This window comes from Talpa occidentalis, unplaced genomic scaffold (genome assembly GCF_014898055.3).
Source record: "Talpa occidentalis isolate TD23 unplaced genomic scaffold, MPIMG_talOcc4v2.1 talOcc4.2, whole genome shotgun sequence".
In the NCBI taxonomy this organism is placed as follows: domain Eukaryota; kingdom Metazoa; phylum Chordata; class Mammalia; order Eulipotyphla; family Talpidae; genus Talpa; species Talpa occidentalis.
This window is the reverse complement of record NW_023602073.1, coordinates 48,809,404-48,828,811: the sequence shown is the minus strand read 5'-3', so window position 1 is coordinate 48,828,811 and position 19,408 is coordinate 48,809,404. Positions and strand designations below refer to the sequence as shown.

The window sequence follows — 19,408 nt, the reverse complement described above, 5'->3', positions numbered from 1 at the left end:
CATCTGATATAATTTTTTCCTTCTGACTTGTTTTGCTGAGCATAATCCCTTCTAGCTGCAATCATGTAGCTGCGAATGGCCTAAGTTTATCTTTTCCAGTTGCTGAATAGTATTCCATTGTGTATATACCACATCTTATTGATCCAGTCATCTGTTTTTTGGCATTTGGGTTGTTTCCAGGTTTTACCTATTGTAAATAGTGCTGTGATAAACACAGGGATGCATGTTACCTTTTGAATCAATGTTTTTGTGTCCTTTGGGTAGATCCCTAGGAGTGGAATTGCTGGGTCATATAGTAGCTCCATTTTTAGTAATTTGATGAATCTCCACACAGCTTTCCATTGACCAGTTTGCATTCCCACCAGTTGCTAGATAATTTTAAAGAAAATATATTAAAAATACCCTGCAGTTGAGATTAAAACAGAAAATACTGAAATCCTAGTTATAATCTAGCTAAGTCCCTTCCCCTGCAGAATGAAGAGAAGCCTGAAGGGAGGAAGAGACATCAGATCCCCCAGACAGGATGGGGTCAGATCCTGGATCTAGATCAGAACTGCTTATTTTACACCCCCAGAGTCCTTGTCCCCAGAATCCTGGCCAGGGCTTGTCCTCTAGTCCTCTGTGAACTGTTCCCCACCCAGTCTTCCTCATCTCCTCTATCTCTGGGCTCAGGGAGAGTCATCTGAGGAGGGTGAGATCTTCATCCAGATGGAGGGGAGCCCCCGTGGGCAGGTCAGTGGGGACTTGGGAGAGTCAAATTGTCCTCAGTGTCCTCCTCCCAATAAGGCTCTGATTCCTCTCATGGGGACCCCAATCCTCGCCCAGCTCCAGGGGGACCATGTCATCACTGTGACCTCAGGCAGAGCAGACATGGCCCCTCAGTCTTGGGGGTGCTCCTGCCTCATCTCTCACTCCCTCATCACGCACATCCCTCATCTCTCACTAGGCCCATCTCCTATCCTCCCTATTTGGTCTCTTCATTCCTCCATTTTTCAACTCTGACAGTCATGTGGTCTTCCCCATGCACCTGGAAGGATGTGTCATATCCTGTATTGATCAAGAAGATAACATCATCCTCTCAGGTGCCTAGAGAATAATTGGGAATCCTGCCTCTGACCAAACCAGAGGCTTTATCCCAAGGGGAGGACTTTGTTCTCCTACTGAGTCCCACTCAAAGGCGTGAAAGGCCTCATCCTGTATGGGGAAGCTGAGGTGAAATGCCCAGAATTCTAGGGGGAGGGATAAGGGTGCAAGAACTTGGGCAGGAACAGTCTTTGTCACTTCTGGGGCCTCTCCTCTGTCCTCCTGCTCTTTAGTCGAAGGAGGGGTCACCTCAGAGGAGGAGGGGATAGAGAGGGTATGGTGAGGGGCTCAGAGAACCACTTGGACCTGTGGGTGTGAATAGAAGCTTCTGGTGCCAATTTGGGTCTCCTGTGTGACACCCGATTCAGGAACAGCTGGAGGGGGAAGGGAGCAGGACTAACTGGTAGGAAATAGACTTGGAGGGGCTGGTCAGGGGACAGTGAGGCTGCTTCTCCCCCACAGGAACTGGTCTCTGATGGGCAGGGGGCAGGAACCATGATGAGAGAAGTGCAGGGGGCAGCGGGTTGGAAGGGCAGAGGGACAGAGGAGCCTGGGAGTCACTGGGGAGATGTGAGAAAGGTGGGTCTGGTGGGGCTAGGGCTGGTCCATCCAGTGAGGGTGCAGGTCCCCAGGCAGCTACCCCTGGTTTCAGAATAATGTGGACACAGAGCTCAGAGCCTGGTCCTGAAACTCTGTCTGTGTCTTATTGAATTTGTTCCCTTTTCTACTTCTTAGGAATAGTCATTAAAGAAGGACCTGTGTGCACAGCCCAGGGCCTGTGGAAATTCTGTGTAGTGCATTAAAAAAGTTGCTACGAGAGGAGACCTTATTTTAAGGATTCTCATCACACACACACACACACACACACAAACACACACTAACGATAATAAAAGGAGTGTTAGAAACTTTTGGAGGTAACAGATATACTTATGGTATAGATTATTGTGATGTTTTAATGGATGTCTACATATCATCAAACTCATCGTGCCATGTACAATAAATGCATACAGCTTTCTGTGTCAATTATGCATCATGACGTGAGTTAAGAAAACCTCTCTGCTTTTTTTTCTCTTTGCATAGAGCTGGGGTGTAGATCAGAGCTACGGGAGGTGAGAGGATTCACCAGAGACAGAGTGGGGAACAGGTGGCTCTACTGAAATACACTGCTGAGGGGAGCAGCAGGTGAGGCAGGAGAGGTCTACTGTGCCATGTGGGTAGCTCCCTGGCCAGTCAAGCCTTAGAGGTGATAGCGCTGAGACTTAACCCCTATGCCACCAGGGAGGCCCTCTCTCTACTTCTTGATTGCTAAATAATGGGACAGTGGAGGCCATTCCTGTGTGGTCTCAGGGGTGGTGGTAGCAGAGGTGGATGAGAGTGTCCCTGTAGGGCAAGTCTGGTATCAATCCCAGCTGACTGGCTAAATCCAAAATGAGCCAGGTGTCCCCACAGCTCAACAGAGGTCTACGGAAGGGTCCCCACCTCACCGCATCCAGGATTGCTCCAGGAATCTGGGGTCAGAGCAGAAGGCAAAATTTATTAGAGTTTCTGTTAAGAATGATGTCATAGGGGTCTCCCCTGGTGGCACAGGTGGTTGAGCGCCATGCTGTGAAGCTGTCAGCAGCCTCTGCAACACAGGTTCAATCCCGGCCAGCCGGCGAGGGTCCCACAGGGCACGGCAGACCTTTCCTGTCACACCCGCTGCTCCTCTCAGCAGTGTATCTCCTCAGTCTGCCTGTTCTGCTCCCTGCTCTGTCTCTGGTGAATCCTTTCACCCTCCCGCACATTGGCCTGAAACCCCGGTTCTTGTATAAAATAAATAACTAAATCTTCAAAAAAAAAAGAATGATGTCATATCATCTCTTTTATTTACTTTTATAATCTGTACAATGTTTGTTAGCTGACCTGCATGTCCATTCAAGAGGAAAGTAAATGGCTAACACCTTAGCATCAGAATAATTTATATGTGACAAGACAAAACAGAGAACACGGAACAGTGTATGCTGACAAAGCAGCAGGAATGCAGGCCCTGGAGAACTGGAAGAGACAGTGAGAGGGTCAGTGTCCTTCCTGCAGGGTATACAGTGTCCCCCAGCTTTGCCCAGGGACACCTGCCCTCTACTCTGTCCCTTCTCATTCCAGCTATTCCCAGTGGGTAGTATCCTCCTGGGGCAGTTTTGAGTTCATGGTCCTCTTCCTGCTCCCTTCCCCTTGAGGGGTGTGGAGCTTGGGACTGGGCTGGCTGAGAGCTGGGATGGGGGGTGAGACACATCCTGCAGCTGCAGCTCCTCCCCCAAGGAAGGTCCTGGGTCATGTCACTACACAGAGGGCAGGACTCAGGCGCCTTCATCTCTCTCTGCAGGTGTGAGAATAAGGGGCCACAGATACCACCTGTGTAGCCCAGTTCCTGGCACTTAGTTGGTGCTCAGTACAGTTTGGTTTTCTCCCCTCTTAACGCCTTTAGGCCTTGAGAAGTGTCCCTATTGGACAGGGATTGGTGATGTTTAAGGGGGTAAACATAGAGGAGAGAATTAGTCTTTTTCTTTATTTATTTTCAAATTAAGTTGGATTTTCCAAGATGTACGCTAAGTCGAGGTGATTATAAATGAATTTTTAGGATGACAAAGTGGGGTGTGTTCAGGAATATCCAGAAATCCTGAGTTTTAATATCTCAGACCAGACTTCAGGCAGAAACCAAGCATTTCTGTGTGCCAGGGTCAGTCAGTCTGTCTCTGTGAAGACAGACACAGCAGGCCCCTCAGGAGAGGGAGAGTGAACCCTGGCAGGACAGTCCTGCTGGTGTGAGGCTGTGACCCTGTGAGGAGTCGGGTACTGATGTGTAGAATGTGATGTGAGGACGACAACCTGGCAGGAGTGCGGTGAGGGCCCGGTGACCCTGAGCCCTGGGCAGGCCTGGGGGACAGACACAGGTGCTCACCTGAATGTTTCCAGGTGAGAGGTATGATGAGTGACGCAGTTATGTTTGGTGGAATGGAAAACAGACAGGGGAGCGTGGTAGACACTGTGTCCATTAAGGGCTAGTGCTCAGCTCAGAGGTGACATTTCGTGTTCTCAGTGGACTGAGGGGTTTTCTGAGTGGCTGAGGCCAAGGGGCCTATGGGCAGCAGCAGCATCTCCTCTGCAGACAAGCTCAACTGAGGCTGGTGAGGCCCCTCCTTGCTGAACATGGAGCAGGGTACACAGGGCCTCCTCCCGGGATCCCACATGGTTCCCAGATGACACCTGTCAGGGCTGTGGTGGAGAACAGGCTTCCCCACCTCAACAAGCAGGTGTGGGGCACACAAGGGGGAATGGGAGGTTGGGGGAAGACCCTCAGAGCAGGTCACTTCAGGTGAGGCCTGAAAGGTAAGGGGTTTGGAGAGCAGGGGGACTATGAGGAGGCCTGAGGCTGGGAGAGCTCCCTGAATTAGAGGAGTCACCTGAGCCAGGAGGGGGCTCAGGGAGAAGAAAGGGAGGGGATCAGAGGGGGAGAGGAGGCCTGGGAGACCCCCATCCCCGCCCTTTATGCAGAGGGAACCCCTGAAGGGATGAGGTAGAAGTTGAAATAAGTTGACTTGACAGTGTCATGAACTTGGAAGAAAAAGCAGCTGATGTAAATGAGGCTGGAATCTGGGTGGGGAGACCATGAAAATGTCAGTGCATTGGCCAGGTAGGAAATGTGGGTGGCTTAGAATAGGTGCTGGCAATGGACAAGGATTGAACATTTGGTGCATGGGCAGTAGACTGGGTGGGGAGTAGACTGTGAAGATGACCCTGGAGTCTGGCAGAAATAACTGGGGGGACACAGGTGCCCTTCCCTGAGAAGGGAAAACCACAGGAAGTGAGGGGGGAGGGGAGGCCCAGTCCCCATGGTTTCCTTGGAGACACAGAATCAGGCCTTCCTGGTGACCCCGTGTCCTGGAGGGACAGGGTCTGGTCACTGTGACCAGGTCTCTGGTGACATTAACATCTGAACAAGCCTCGGGCCCTGTCCATGCACTGTGGGCAGGACCAGGTGCTGGCAGTTCCTGGTGCCCAGTGCTGACTACTGGTGTCCAGGGTGTGGGAGGTCCTGGGTCAGCTGCTGTGAAGAGAAGAAAATCAACTCCCCTGGGGGCTCCTCACAGGCTCTGCCATGTGGGGTGACCGCTTTCATGGGGTCACCATCAGGCACAGGGAGAGCCCTGCATGTGGCTCTGTGTCAGTCCTGACTGAGCCCCACACTCACCCCTAGTTCTGGGTCTGGGAGTCAAGCAGCCTGGAGCACAGTGGGTGCTCAACAGTGGGTGCTGGGTGGGCGCCTCCCCTGTGCCTGCAGGGGTGTCAGGGTGCCTGGCCCTCCCTTCTGCTGGCTCCTCTGATCCTGCTGTTTCCCTGCTGATAACCAGGGTGGACTGTCCAGAGGGCAGGGTGGAGTCTGCTGGGATTGCATTTCAGCTTTCTCTTTCAAATCATGGTAGGAACCTGAGAAGGTGACTTGTCTGTCTGAGAGAGAACTTTGTGGGTACCAGAACTGGCCTCAAAAGACACACCTCAACTCAAGCCAGTTCTGCTTCTCTACTCTCCTGGGAACCACCTTCTCTCAGCCATGAGGCCCCTTGGCACACAGCATGGCTCCTGAGCAGCTGACTGCAGGAGCAAATTCTGCAGGATGATTTGGGGTCTACGAAATCCTGAAACTTCTCAAGCTGCAAGAAGTGCTCTAGAAATTCCAACTTTTCAAAGCAGGTATGTTTGTTTGAAGATATCTTTCTTTCATAAAGAGGAAAGTGGGGAGCAGCTGACTTTAAGGAGGGGCTGAGAATGTAGCGGGGCTAGAGTGAGGTGGGAGTGGGCAACTGGAAATTGTACAGTTCTAGGAAGATCCAGCACAACCTCACTGAAGGTTGTACTTCATTTATTTCAAATTATGTGTCTGTAACACTCACTGGGGTAGGGCCCTGTTTTAATGACATGTAGTGACCTTTCAAATACCACTTCATGTAATACTTATTCCATCCTTGGGAGGGAGATGCTGTTACCCAAAGGGAGATATTCTCATTTCGCAGATGAGGAAACAGAGGCAGGAATGTTAGGAGACTTGAACAAGATGGTCACACAGAGAGTGGTTCAGTCCACAGGGGACCTCATAGTCAACCTGCAGAATGTGTCTCCCCCATAACCATCGCCTGCTCCCCTTAACCCCCAGCCAGTGGATGCTTTCTCTCACCAGGACTCATTTCCCCTTCTCTGCTGCTCTGTCCCATCAGGCGCCTCATCCGGAGGCAGGATCCCCCCCCAGAGTTAGAGAGGTCAAGGACAAGTCCTCAGTGGGGATCTGACCCGGCTCCTGCTGTGTTTGGGGCAGGACCTTGTCCTTGTCCCTGGCAGGTCAGGGCTGGGGAGGGACTGACCTTCAGGTGAACTGAATAAGCAGACAGAGCAGGACAGGGGCCTGTGGGGGGACCACGACCCCTTGGGGACAGTATTGTGTGTCCTGATGCTTCTCAGGGGCACCTGCTCACAGTAAGGGGGGGCAGGACCACTAGTAGGCACTGGCCTGTCCTTCATGGGGGCTTGGGTCTGGGCCAGTGTCCTGGGGAGTCACTGGGTGTGATGATGGGGAGGGGAGGGCAATTTGCACCCCTGGCCCAGGTGCTGGGAATGGCAGGGCCCGGTGCTCTGAGCAGAGTGGGTCTGGGGTGTGAGTTCCCCAGGGTGGGAAGGGAAGGGAGGATGTTTTTCTCCAATAAACCTCATGGTCTCTAGCAGCACAGAGGCTCAGAAGCCCTGAGAGACGCCAAGTCTGTCCTCCTTGGTCTCAGGGCCTAAGGGCTCACCAGGAAAGGCCCTGCTCCTACTGGTGGGAGGTCCTTAGGCCCTGCTCCCTGCTGAGCCCAGAGCTGCTGGCTGCCCTGCTCCTCTGTGTGGGCCTGGCTGCCTCCTGCCCTGTCTCTCCCCAGCCCGGAGGAGATGGCGCCCTGCTCCTGCCCCAGCTCTGTGCTCTGCCTCCTCCCCTCCCTGCTGCTCCTCCTCCAGCTGCCCCCCAGTAAGTCCCCAGGTGAGTGTGCCCCTCCCTGTCTTGTGTCTCCATCAAGTGGGAGGGGCCCAGGGGCTCTGGGAGCTCCTCCTTCAGGAAGGATGTCTGTGTGGGGGGCCCTGGCTCTAGAAAGATGATGGTGCTCCAGGACCACTCTGGTGATGACATAGTTAAGAGGTGTTTTAAAAAGTCAGCTGTCAAAATTGAAAATGCCTTTTGCCTTCTTTTCTGCTTTTGACTCTATGTGTATTGGAAACACTTGTCAATCACTAACTCATTTCATTCCACCATTATTTATAGGGTATCAGCCATGTGCTCAGTGCTGTGTACAGAACAGAGACCCATCTTCAGAGAGCTGCTTCTTGCAGGAGACAGTGAATAATAAAGACAAGAAACCCTACTCCCATCTGTAGAGGGGCTGAGAGGAGGGACAGCCAGGTAGGGCAGCAGGGGAGGGAGGCGTGTGGGGGCAGCTGTGTCTATCAGGGGGTCAGTGTGATGGTGGGATGGGAGCAAAGCCCTGCGGGGGATGTTGTAGGGTGAGAGTCCCATGGAGGGAATAGCCTGTGGCGAGCTGCAGAATTTGCTCCTGCAGTCAGCTGCTCAGGAGCCATGCTGTGTGCCAAGGGGCCTCATGGCTGAGAGAAGGTGGTTCCCCAGGAGAGTAGAGAAGCAGAACTGGCTTGAGTTGAGGTGTGCCAGGTGTGCAAGGACAGAGGGGGTGAGGGAGAGGAAGGGACACAGGAGTGGGTGTCAGAGGCCTGGAAAAGGTCACCCAGTGGGGCTGGGGGTGACTGTGGGGCTGCGGAGCCCCTGCCAGGCTGTGAGCAGAGCAGGACCTGGTTCAGCTCCCAGGTGAAAGGGGCCCAGACTGGGGGTGGCAGGAGAGACTAGTCTGTGTGTGTCCAGGTGAGAGAGGAGGGGCTCAGGCCAAGCTGGGGCAGCACAGGTGAGAAGTGGCTCTTTGGAGGGGCAGGGGGTTCCTGAGGACAGCACAGTCCTGTCCTGTCCTTCCCAGGTCTTGTCAGGTCAAGGGGTCTGACTGGCTAAACCTTAATTTTTTAACTGTGGAACATTAATTACATAATGTATAGATTTTAGCTGTGCAATTTCTCACCCTAACAACCTGTATATTTCACTCCACACTCACCATCAAAAGTCCAATAACAATCCTCTACCAAGCTTTTCCTTCCACCCTCCTGGCCTCTGGTAACTGCCATTTTGTTGACACAATCTCAATAATTGTTTTTGTTTGTTTGTTGATTACTTTTTTTTTTCATAGTCCAAAATGTGTGCAACCACACTGTATTTGTCTTTCTCCATTTTACTTAGCACAGTTCCCTCCAATTCTATCTATATTGTTGAAAATGGCAAGATTACATATTTTTTAAAATATCTGACTATTCCATTGTGTGTACACATGGCACTCAATCTATTCCTTTGTCCTTAAGCACCTGGGTTGTTCCATACTTTGGAACAACTTTGTAAATAGTGTTGCAATTAAATTAGGGGCACTGTATGTGTTTTCTTATTCTTCAGGTAAATACCCAGAAGTGGTATTACTGGATCATATGTTATTCTATTTTTATTGTTTTGAGAAACTGCCATACTCTTTTCCAAAGTGGCTGCACCGATAACATTCCCAATAATGCACAAAGGTCTTTTATCCCCTAATCCTCACCAACATTCATTATTTTTTTGGCATTTTTATTTTTAGCCTTTTCTACTCATGTGAGCTTAAATCTCATTGATTGACTTTCAAGTGTTGAATCATCCTTGTGTTACTGGGATAAATCCCACTTGATCAGGAGGTGTGATCTTTTTAAGGTAGTATTGATGTTGCTTCGCTAAGATTCTGTTGAGGATGTGTATATATTTTCATCAGGGATATTAGTGTGTAGTGTTCTTTTCTTTTTTTTTTTTTTAAGGATGATTCCTTTTTTTTTTTAATTAAGATTTCTTTATTTATTTATACAAGCACTGGTACAGTCAGAATCGCGGGAGGGTGAGAGAATTCACCAGAGCCAGAGGGGAGAGAAGAGCAGGCAGACTGACGAAGTACACTGCTGAGGGGAGCAGCGGGCGGCAGGAGAGGTCTGTGCGCCATGTGGGACCCTCGCCCAGTGGCCATGGAGCAGGCGGGGATCCAACTGGAGCTGCAGAGGCTGCGGGCAGCTTCACAACCCAGCGCTCAACCGCTGCGCCACCGGGGAGGCCCTGCAGTGTTCTTTTTTTTTTTTTTTTTTTTTTTTTGTGATGTTCTCTCTTTGATATCAAAGTAATGTTGGGCCCATAAAGTGTGTTTGGAAGCATTTCCTTTTCCTCATTTTTTGGGAGACTTTGAGATGAATAGGTATTAATTCGCTTCGAAGGTTTGGTAGAACTCACTAGTGAAATCATTACATGAAGTCCATCCCTGTCTCGTTAACTTTTTTATTTGGAAGTCTATTTTAACTCATATGGCTGTCCATGCCCTTTTTTTGTGGGTCTCATTTTCTTGTTTTCCAACCACTTTTTTGAGCCTATGTTTCTTTGTCTTTGGAGATGTGATGGGTCTCCTGGATACAGCAGAAAGTGGGGTTTCATTTTCTTATCCATCCAGCCATTGTGATCCTTTTACATGGTGGGTTTGGTGTAGTTACTTATAGGATGATTATTGATTCATGTGGGTTTACTATTGTCCTTTTGTCATTAGTTTTCTGCTTTTATCTATATCCTTTTTAATATTTTAAAATTTATTTCACTCTGATTTTTATAGAAGTGCTCTTTTTAACATTTCTTGCAATGGAGTTCTCCTGTTTATACTCCATCAACAATCCTGTTAGGGAAGGTCTTTATTTTCTCCTGATATCTGTAGGAGAGTTTGAAGGATATTGTATCCTTGGCTGGGAGTTTTTGTATTATAATATTTTGAATCATTGCATTCTCTCCTTGCTTCTAGGGTTTCCTCAGAGAAGTCTGATGTATGCCTTGTAGGAATACCCTTGTAAGTTACTTATTTTGTTCTCCCCTAATCATCTACAATGTTTAGCAAGGTGTTCTTTTATTTTCATGGACATGTATAGACAGTTCCTCCCCCTGGTTGGGAACTTTTCCTCAATTTCTTTGAATAGTTCTGTTTTCCCTTCTCTACTCTTCTGAAATATATACTATCCTGCTGCCTTTCCTCATGTATTTGTTTAGTTCTTGAAGTGTTTTTAAATATGCTGTATCACTTTGATTCATTTTTCTATCTTTTATCGCATATCTTTTGTTTTCTTTATTATGGAAATTTCGAACTCTCTGTCTGGTAGGATGAAAACATCTTCTATATATTTGTATTTATATAATGGAAGTTATTCTCTTTTTGTCATTTTTTATTACCCTGAGGTCTCAGGTTTACATGTAATATATTTATTGGTGTCTAATTTGTTGCTTTAGATTCCTATTTTTTTTTAATGCATCTGTAGTAGTAACTTAGAGATTTGAACTACTTCTAGCTTTCTATCAGGTGGCACTTCAATTTTATGTGAGTTTAGAGATTTGGATTATGCAGGTGAGGAGACCTGATCTTTGAGAAGCTGAGTCAGAGGATTTATGTGGGGTCTGCAGTCATCCAAACTCTGATGTGGATGCTATGGCAGGGGGCCTGCTCTCATGTTTTTGGCACCACAGATGGCCTGAATCTCTTGGTTCAGGCCTGAGACTCTGCCATGTTCTTATTTTCAGTGTGCTTCAGTTGGTTAGTACCAGTCCTCAGTGGGGAGAGAGATAGTGCACTCCAGCTATTGTTTTCACTGGGGACCTAGTCTGTTGGGACCACAAAGAGTCTTTGCAAATATTTGCCATTATTGGAGGATATGTGGCATCAAACCATTCAGTTCTACCCATCCCAGGACCACTGGTCAAGTGGCTGGTTGAATGGCAGCACCGCAATTTGTTCTGTAGCTTCCCATCCCTGACGACAGACTCCAGGTGTCTCTTTCCACACACCTTTTTTTCAGTGAAGTATTAATTTCCTCTCTATCCCATTTGGTGTTGTCTTTCGGGGGACTGAATTCCAAGAGGTGTTCCAGTTTTGTTGCAAGAACAGTATTCTCTGGATGCACTATTCTTTTCATTAACCTTGATGATCCTCTGGGGAATGAAGTCATGAACCTCCTCTGACACCAACTGAGTATCCCCAAGAACTCTTTTGAAATGTACATTGTAGGATATATCCTGAACTACTGCATCAGCTCTGGTTTAGGGTTCCCACATTCTATGTTTACAAGCCCTCCTGGTGATTCTGATGCAGGTGAGGAGATTCTGATGCAGGTGATTATGCTGAAGATGAGATCCTTGGAGTTAGAATTCTCCATGGAAATTCCTGCTACCAGGTATAGCAATGAAGGAAGGAGTATCTTCACAGTTATTTCTGGACCATGAGTTGTTATTGGAACATCTTTTCCAGATTCATATTTGTGACTGCTCAATTCTTCACTTTGTTAGTCTTATTTGACACCTTCCCAACACTTCCCCAACAATGGTGTGAGTTTCATGCCATGCATGCACCTTTAAGCTGTATCACTCTTATGTCTGTTTGCAGAGAAGTTCCAGGTGATTGGCCCCTCAGAACCTATTGTGGCAGAGCTGGGTGAGGACATCAATCTGCCTTGCTCCCTGTTCTCCATCATGAGTGCAGAGAATATGGAGGTGAGGTGGTTCTGGTCACATTTCTCAAAGTCAGTGTTCATTATGAAGACAGACAGGAGCTAAATGAGAAGCTGATGGTCCAGTACGCAGGGTGAACCTCACTGATGGGGGAGTTCCTCAGAAAGGGTGAGGCTGCTGTGATTATCCACAAGGTCCAGGCCTCTGACAATAGGGTGTACACCTATATCTTCAGCAATGGAGTCTTCGATGGGTGAGCCAGTTTGGAGCTGAAGGCGGCAGGTTGGTAATATGGTTAAATATCAGAGTTTTGGAGTCTGGAGATGAGAAGAACCTAAGGACAATGTTATTTAGTCTCTCACTTCATTCACAAGGAAGAAAATGCTTATTAATTCATTGTTGCCTTAAATATAAATATATAGAGCACCTACTATATGTCTGGGCCTGTTGTAAGTACTTGAATACATTAGTGAACCAAATAAAGTTTGCACACTGTGAATTTTTATTTTCAAGAGTGAAAGAGAGCTATCACAATAAATAAACAGGTTATATATGATTTAAGTAAGTGACGAGTCATGAGGATAAGAAGTTAAATCGATCATGGAAAATGGGTCAGCAATGTCTGGGAGTGGGAGCAGGTTACAGTAATAAATAGAAGATCAGGATGGTCACATTGGAGCAAAGACTCAAGGGAAGTGGGGATTTAGCTAAGTAGATATCTGGGGTATTGGATTTCCTTCTCTCTCTCCACTGGTTTTATTGAGAAACAATACTCATCATTGTATTAGTCTGAGGTATATAGCATGGTGATTTGAATTACATATATAGTGAGATGTTGCCACAATAGTTTAGCCAACATCCATCTTCTAATATAGATACAATGAAAAGAAAAGATAAAGATGAAAGATAGGAATATTTTCTGATCAGGAAAATAAGTCTTAGGAGTTACCCTTTTAGCAACTTTCCTACACATCTCACAGCAGTGATAGCTACAGTCATCATGTTGTAAATCGCAGGGAAGGAATTTTTAAGTATAGGGATCAGCCGATGTGAATAACCAGGAGTGAGTATGTGTTTCTGTCCTGTGTCACATGGAGTCCACATGGAGAGAATGAGGAGGCAGGGTGTTGAGAGATGACAATACTGGGGGTCTCCCTGCTGGCACAGTGGTAAAAGACAGCACTAGCAAGCTACTGCCAGCTACTACAGCATGAGTTCGATCCCCAGCCAGGGAACTAACCCACATGGTGCAGCAGATCTCTCCTGACTCACCTATTCTCCTCGGCAGTGGATTTCAGTAGATCTGCCTGTTCTTCTCCCCACTCTCTCTGGTGAATCCTCTCACCTTCCACACCTCTGGCTTACACCCCAGTTCTTGTATGCATAAATAAATAAATCTTTGGAAAAGAAGAGATGAAAAGATGTCATGAGTTCAAGGTACACAGATCGAGGATATTTGATTAATACTACCAAAGTTAATCTTTAAAAAACTCCATAGGAAGTGTAATCTTGAGCTAGAACTTAGTATTATCAGTTAGGGCTCATTAAGCCCATTCGGAGCAGAGGAAGAAAGGATGAGAAAGTGTTCAGAGCATGCTGTTTGTGGTTAATAGCAGTTAAATTATTGGGTTTTTAGTATTTGTCCTTGAGAGATGGCAAGGAAGGCAGTTGGCAGATAGAGAAGGCTTGGTGTGCATGTTATGGTGTTGGAAGGGAGCTGTTGAAAATTTTAAGCACAGCAGGTTTAGAATGATGACTCTGACAGTAGTGGGGATGTTAATGAGAGGAGAGAACATCTGGGGCATGGAGTGCAGTTATGGTGTGGATGGATCATTGCCTGACTCACACAGAGGGTCAGTACCCAACTGAATGAGTAGACTTGGGACACAAAGTGTTTTAAGGGAAGAAGGAATTGAAGAGGCTTCCAAGCTTTTGTCCTGTTTGTTATTTAATGTTAGTGTGTATCATTAACATTACCCTTGGTGGGGAGATTCCCTCTCACTGAACCATAGAAGGGTGGGAGGGAGATCAGTTTGGGTAAGCAAGAGTTTGGGGGTGATTAAAACAAATTAAACAATATATAGTCCAGAAACCTTATAATATCAAATATTTTCTGCTATTTCAATAAAGTCAACCCATGATTTCATACTGTCAAAAATACATGATAAACATAACTTATGCACTTGAATATTTTGGTAATACATGTCTATTCTTATAGACTGATCTTAGTTGTATCCTTTATTAATTTATCCGAATTTATCTTTTTTAGAAAAAAGTGATTTGAAATTTCTTCTCCTGTGTTTGAATCAGTCTTTTTTACCTGCAGGGTTGGGAGAGGGGCACAGGCCCTTCCAGTTTCTTCTGCTCCTTCCTTCAGTTCTGTGTTGGGGTCATCATCTTGCTACCCACCAGGGGTGGGGAGACCACCCAGAATGCACCTTGACAACCTCCCCTGGAAGTGCACACAGATGAGCTCTGCCCCACCTGGCTCTCATCTTCCACCGCAGGTGTGGGCTCTGCCCCCCAAGTGCACATCACGGGGCCAGAGGAGGATGGGGTGCATGTGGTATGCATAGCCTCAGGCTGGTTCCCAGAGCCCCAGGTGCAGTGAAGAAACTCCAATGGGGAGGAGTTCCAGAACTTCTCCAAGGTCCAGGACCAGGACACTGAGGGGCTTTTCAGCATGGAGGCCACTCTGGGGGTGAGAAACAGCTCTGTGGGGAGTGTGACCTGCTCCATCTGCAACCCCGTTCTGCACCAGGAGAAGGCCATGGCTATTGTCATCCCAGGTCAGCACTGCTCCCCCTCCCCGCTCCCTGAAGGGTCAGAGGGAGGGGCCTGCTTGCCCAGGTGTACTGGGCTGGGCTGTCCTGGGCTGTGTCCTGATGGGGTCTCTGTGGGGTGTCTGTCTGCAGAGCCCTTCTTCTCCCAGGCCTCTCCCTGGAAGCTGGCTTTCCTGGTGAGCCTGCCCTTGCTGCTGCTCCTGCTCCTGAGGGCTGCCTACTACACCTGGAGAGAACATTCCACACAGATGTGGGAGCCGCAGGAACAGAGGAATCTGCGCCGGACTAAGGAGGAGGCCCTGAAGGACACAGGTAAAGCAGGACAGGGGCCAGGCTGGTGAGTGTGGCAGTTGGTTCTGGGAGGGACAAGCTGACACCAGAGCCAGAGCCCAGGGTCCCTCTGCAGGGAGATCAGAGCAGGTGACTGAAGGACCCAGAGAGGACAGTAGAGCTTGGAGGCTTAAATGGGTCTGGAGGTGGAACTGTGAGGACATAGAGAGAACCTTTTTTTTTCGTTCTCTACCTCAGTTTTTATCCATAAGGATGGAGTTTATGCTTTTTCTTTTCTTTTTTTTTCTTACTCTTTCAGATGAGTTCCAGGCGATTCTGGGTAACCTCCTGAACAGAGTTCCCTCCTGAACTCTCTGTGTCCCCTTCACAGGAGATTCTGGTTCTTAGCTCACCTGACTTCTGTGTTGCTTTTCAGACCAAAGGAAGGCAGCTTAACTGGCTGGTGAATGATGCTCCAGGGGTCCTTGGTCTCCTCTCTTTCCTGTGCCCTGGGGTCCGTCTCCTTTTTTGTCCCAGCACAGACATGTGGACCCTTCCCTGGGGTAGAAGTGGAAGCTAGTGGGAGGCAGGAGCCTGCTGCATGGGCTCTCTCAGATCGGTCCTGTTTACCCCCTTCACCTGCCTGTTCTGGAGATCTTGGAGTGTTGGTGACTGCAGGAGTCTCTTGAAACCTGGGTCTCATCCAACCCTGACCTCCCCACCATGGTGCTGGCTTTCTGGCCTTCAATGCATCTGGTTCTTGGTCAGCACCTGGAAGCAGAAGCAGCTGCTCTGAGGTTTTACAAATCAATTGACTCTTAAGTTTAGGAGTGTGACCTTCTCCTGCTCTCTCTCCCCAAAACCCCACCCAGGGAGAGTCTGTTCTCTCTGCTCCTGAAGAAACTCATCAGTAGTGATGGGAGAGGGTGGGGGGGCCCTGCATGGGAGGGGGTGGGGAGACTTTCCATATCCCAGAGAGTTTATCTCAGAGTAATATTTCACCTGAGAAGATGGGCAACTTTCACCCTGGAGCTGGTCTTATGAACATGTTCCCTTTAAATTCCCAGATATATTTGTTACAAAATACTTATGTATTTATTAGGGACTAATGAATATATTACAACAACATCTTCCCATGTACTGCTTATGATCATGAAGAAACAATGAATTGTGAGTGAAACAGTAGTTTTTGAAGGCTGAGACCCAGACCCGCTCAGTGACTTGCCCAAAGCTCCCAGGCAGGGCTGGGTCAGTCTGTCCTGTTGGCTCCTGACCTGAGCCAGGGATTTACCACATCTTCTTGATCCAGTCAACAATAGATGGTGTTTAATCCCATGAGTTCTAGGTCCTTATTTAGAGCTCCGCAGACCTTGTTTATTATTAAAATATTTTTAAAGATTTTTTTTTATTTATTTATGCATAGAATAATTAGAATGTAGGCCAGAGATGTGTGTGTGTGTGTGTGTGTGTGTGTGTGTGAGAGAGAGAGAGAGAGAGAGAGAGAGAGAGAGAGAGAGAGGATTCACTGGAGACAAAGTGGGGAGCAGAACAGGTGGATCAACTGAAATACACTGCTAAGGGGAGTAGCTGGGCGAGACAGGAGAGCTCTGCTGCACTATGGGGGTCAGCTCCCTAGCAGGGATTGAACTCATGCAGCAGTGCATGGCTATAGTTTGATAGTGCTGAGACTTAACCCCTGCACCACCAGGGAGGCCCTCCCTCCTTGTTTATTTTTGTCTCATTGATCTGTCCATTGGTGAGAGTGATGTGTTTAAGTCTCCTACTACGTATGCATTTTTCTCTACTGTCTAAATTTCAGGACTGATAATAATTGTCTGATATATTTTGGTGCTCCTTCATTTTGGGGTTTATGTTGATGAGTGTTATGTCTTCCTGATGTAATCATAATGTAGTGTTCATCTATGTCTCTTTTTACCTTTTTTAGTTTGAAGACTATTTTATCTGCTATGAGTATAGTTGTTCCTGCCTTGTTTTTGGTCCATTTGCTTATAGGATTGTTTTCCAGCCCTTTGACTTTAATCTATGTTTATCTTTTGTAGTTAAATGTGTTTCCTGTAAACAGCAGAATGTTGGGTTCTGTTTTCTAATCCAGTTACTATTCTGTGTCTTTTTATTGATGAGTTTAGTCCATTTACATTTAGTTAATATTGATACTCTGGCATCTGTATTTTCCATTTTGTTTGCGATTTTGTGATTCTATACATTACCTTATTCTGTTCTTCCTATTCATTCCTCTGTTGGCTTTGCCTTTGGGGCATTGTGTAGTATTTTTTGTAGTGGGGATTTAGTAATAATGAATTTCTGGAGATTCTGTTTGTCTGAGAAAGTCCTTATTTTTCCTTCATGGAGGAAGGAGAGCTTTGCGGGATATTCTTGTTTGACATTTGTTGACTTGGAGTTTATTCAATATATCTCTCAACTCTCTTCTTGCCTGTAGTGTGTTTTTGTAGAAGTCTGATGTCAGCTTGATTGGTTTTCCTTTTTAGGATATCTGTTTCTTCGCCCTCATCAGTTACCTTGTCTTTCCTTGTCTTGGACTCTTGGAAAATTTACTATCATGTGTCTTGCTCTAGTTTTTCTGTCATTGTGCAAATTCCATGTTCTTATGGCTTCCTGTTATATCCATTTTCATCTCCTTCTTCATGTGTGGGAATTTCTCTTTGATTAAATCCTTGAATAGTTTCTCGGTTTCTTGGTCTCTCTCCTCACCTTCTGGGATTCCCCTCAGTTTTTTATTGCCTTTCCTCGTGGTGTCAGATAGCTCTCAAAGTATTTCTTCTATTTCAGTTCATTTTATGTCTGTACCTTCAAGAATGCTGATCCATTCTTCCCTTTCTTTGATTCTATTTTCTTGGCTTTTCCCAAAATTCTTGAGCTTCTCCACTAATCTCTGGTTATCCTGCACTTCCTTCAATTTCTTCTTTGGGAATTTTTATTCCTCAATTCATTGTCTGTATTTTTTTCCCCTTTCTATGTTTTCTCTAAATTGTTTAAGTGTTTTAATTATGGCAATTCTTAATTATTTTTATACTAGGCAAAGATATTCTTCTGTGTTCCTGTTATCAGGTTCTGGGGGGTTTACTCTTTCTGTGGTGTATTGTTCCCAGAAGGGCCATTTTGATCCCTTGTATTTTTCTTTCTTTCTATTGTTTGTCTTATGCTTTGCTCTGTTCATAGTGCCCCGCTACTACTGGTGCTGGTGGGAATGACTTCTGGTTTTTCTTGCTAGGTGTAGATGTGTCTGCCTGGTGTCTGAATTACTGTGGCTGGTGAATAGAAGTGCAGGTGCGGGTTCTAGTATTTTCCCCCTCCATTGTCCTCAGCTGTACCCCTACTCTAGACAGCTGGTACTTCCTGACGCTCTTCCAAGGTTGTTGGGGGTTACCGGATTTGGAAGTTGGGTGGTGGCTACAGTTCCCACTTCGGTGCATGTCCAGACACTCTTTTGTTGTGTTAGATGTTGTTTTGAACTGTGGTTTGCTCCAGGAGCCCCTGCTTTTTCAGCCCCCACTATGTAGGATGGGATCTAACATCTCAGCCTGTGGTAATCAAGGGTCTCATGTGGAGAGCTGCACCTCCAGACACATGCTGAGGCTAAGTCCACAGGGAGGTGCTTGCAGGCACCTGGTGGAATGTATCTCTCTGTTGAGCTGCTAGGTCCCTCTAGGCGTGTCTCTCATGGCTCCCAGTGAACTAGTTATTGCTGTCTTAGTCTGGTTTGCTGGGGAGGACTGTAGGGCGGTGTGGGATAGTCTTCCCAGGGTCTGCTATCTCTCTCGTGGTGTATTAAGGGAGTATAAAGAATGCACACTGAGAGGTGTGGCATAAACTGGAGTGTCCAACAGTCTCTGACAGTCTCTACTGTAGATGTGGGGGCTGTGGGAGAATTGGCAATCTTTCTGGGCCCCTGGTAGTTGGACAAGTATGGGGTTTCATGAGGTCTCCTTCCACCTGGGGTATCTAGAGGCCTCCTGATGCCCCTCCCCTGTTGCCCTGATGCCCCTCCCTAGCGGTGCAACAGTTAAACAGTATGTCCTTCCTGGAATAACCTCAGTTACAGCCTCCTTGTTTCGAGTGTATGTGGTTGAAGATTTTGTTCTGATAACTAGGTAGCGCCAGAGACATCTCCTAGTAAACATTCAGAAATGTGCTTATTCCCACAGGTCTCTGGGAAAGGTGGGGGGGAATTGGGAGCACCACAAAAAAGGGGCTCACACCCAGCACTGTGCCTGCCCTGATGCCTGTCCCCATTTACGCCACCTGTCCCTTTCTGGAGTTCTCAGATGTCTCTGGATTCTCCTGTAGCCTCCAAACTTTTGTCCTTTTCTTTTCCTAGATGAAGTGGTGGCTTTTGTGGGTAGAAAAGGGGAGAATTATTCTGGATCAAAGATTTTCTCTCCTCCTTTTGTTACAAGGCAGGGAGAGAAGCACCTTAGACCCCTAAACCTGCCTGCTCTAAATAGGTTCTTCCATCCACCACAATCATGACAAAACATATAAAACTTTAATGAAAAGAAACTTTAACACAATTAGTAAACAATACAGAAAAGACAAAGAATATAGTTTCTAAATCAAGCATCCAAAGTTACCCGTCCCCTCGTGT

General features: G+C 47.0%; 1 protein-coding gene across 1 annotated transcript in view; it reads right to left on the bottom strand.

Annotated features, from left to right (window-relative positions):
- The window catches only part of LOC119251352 (butyrophilin-like protein 2), a 296,120-nt gene that overhangs the window by 53,305 nt on the left and 223,407 nt on the right, over positions 1 to 19,408 (bottom strand). The gene's annotated exons all lie outside the window — the stretch shown is intronic.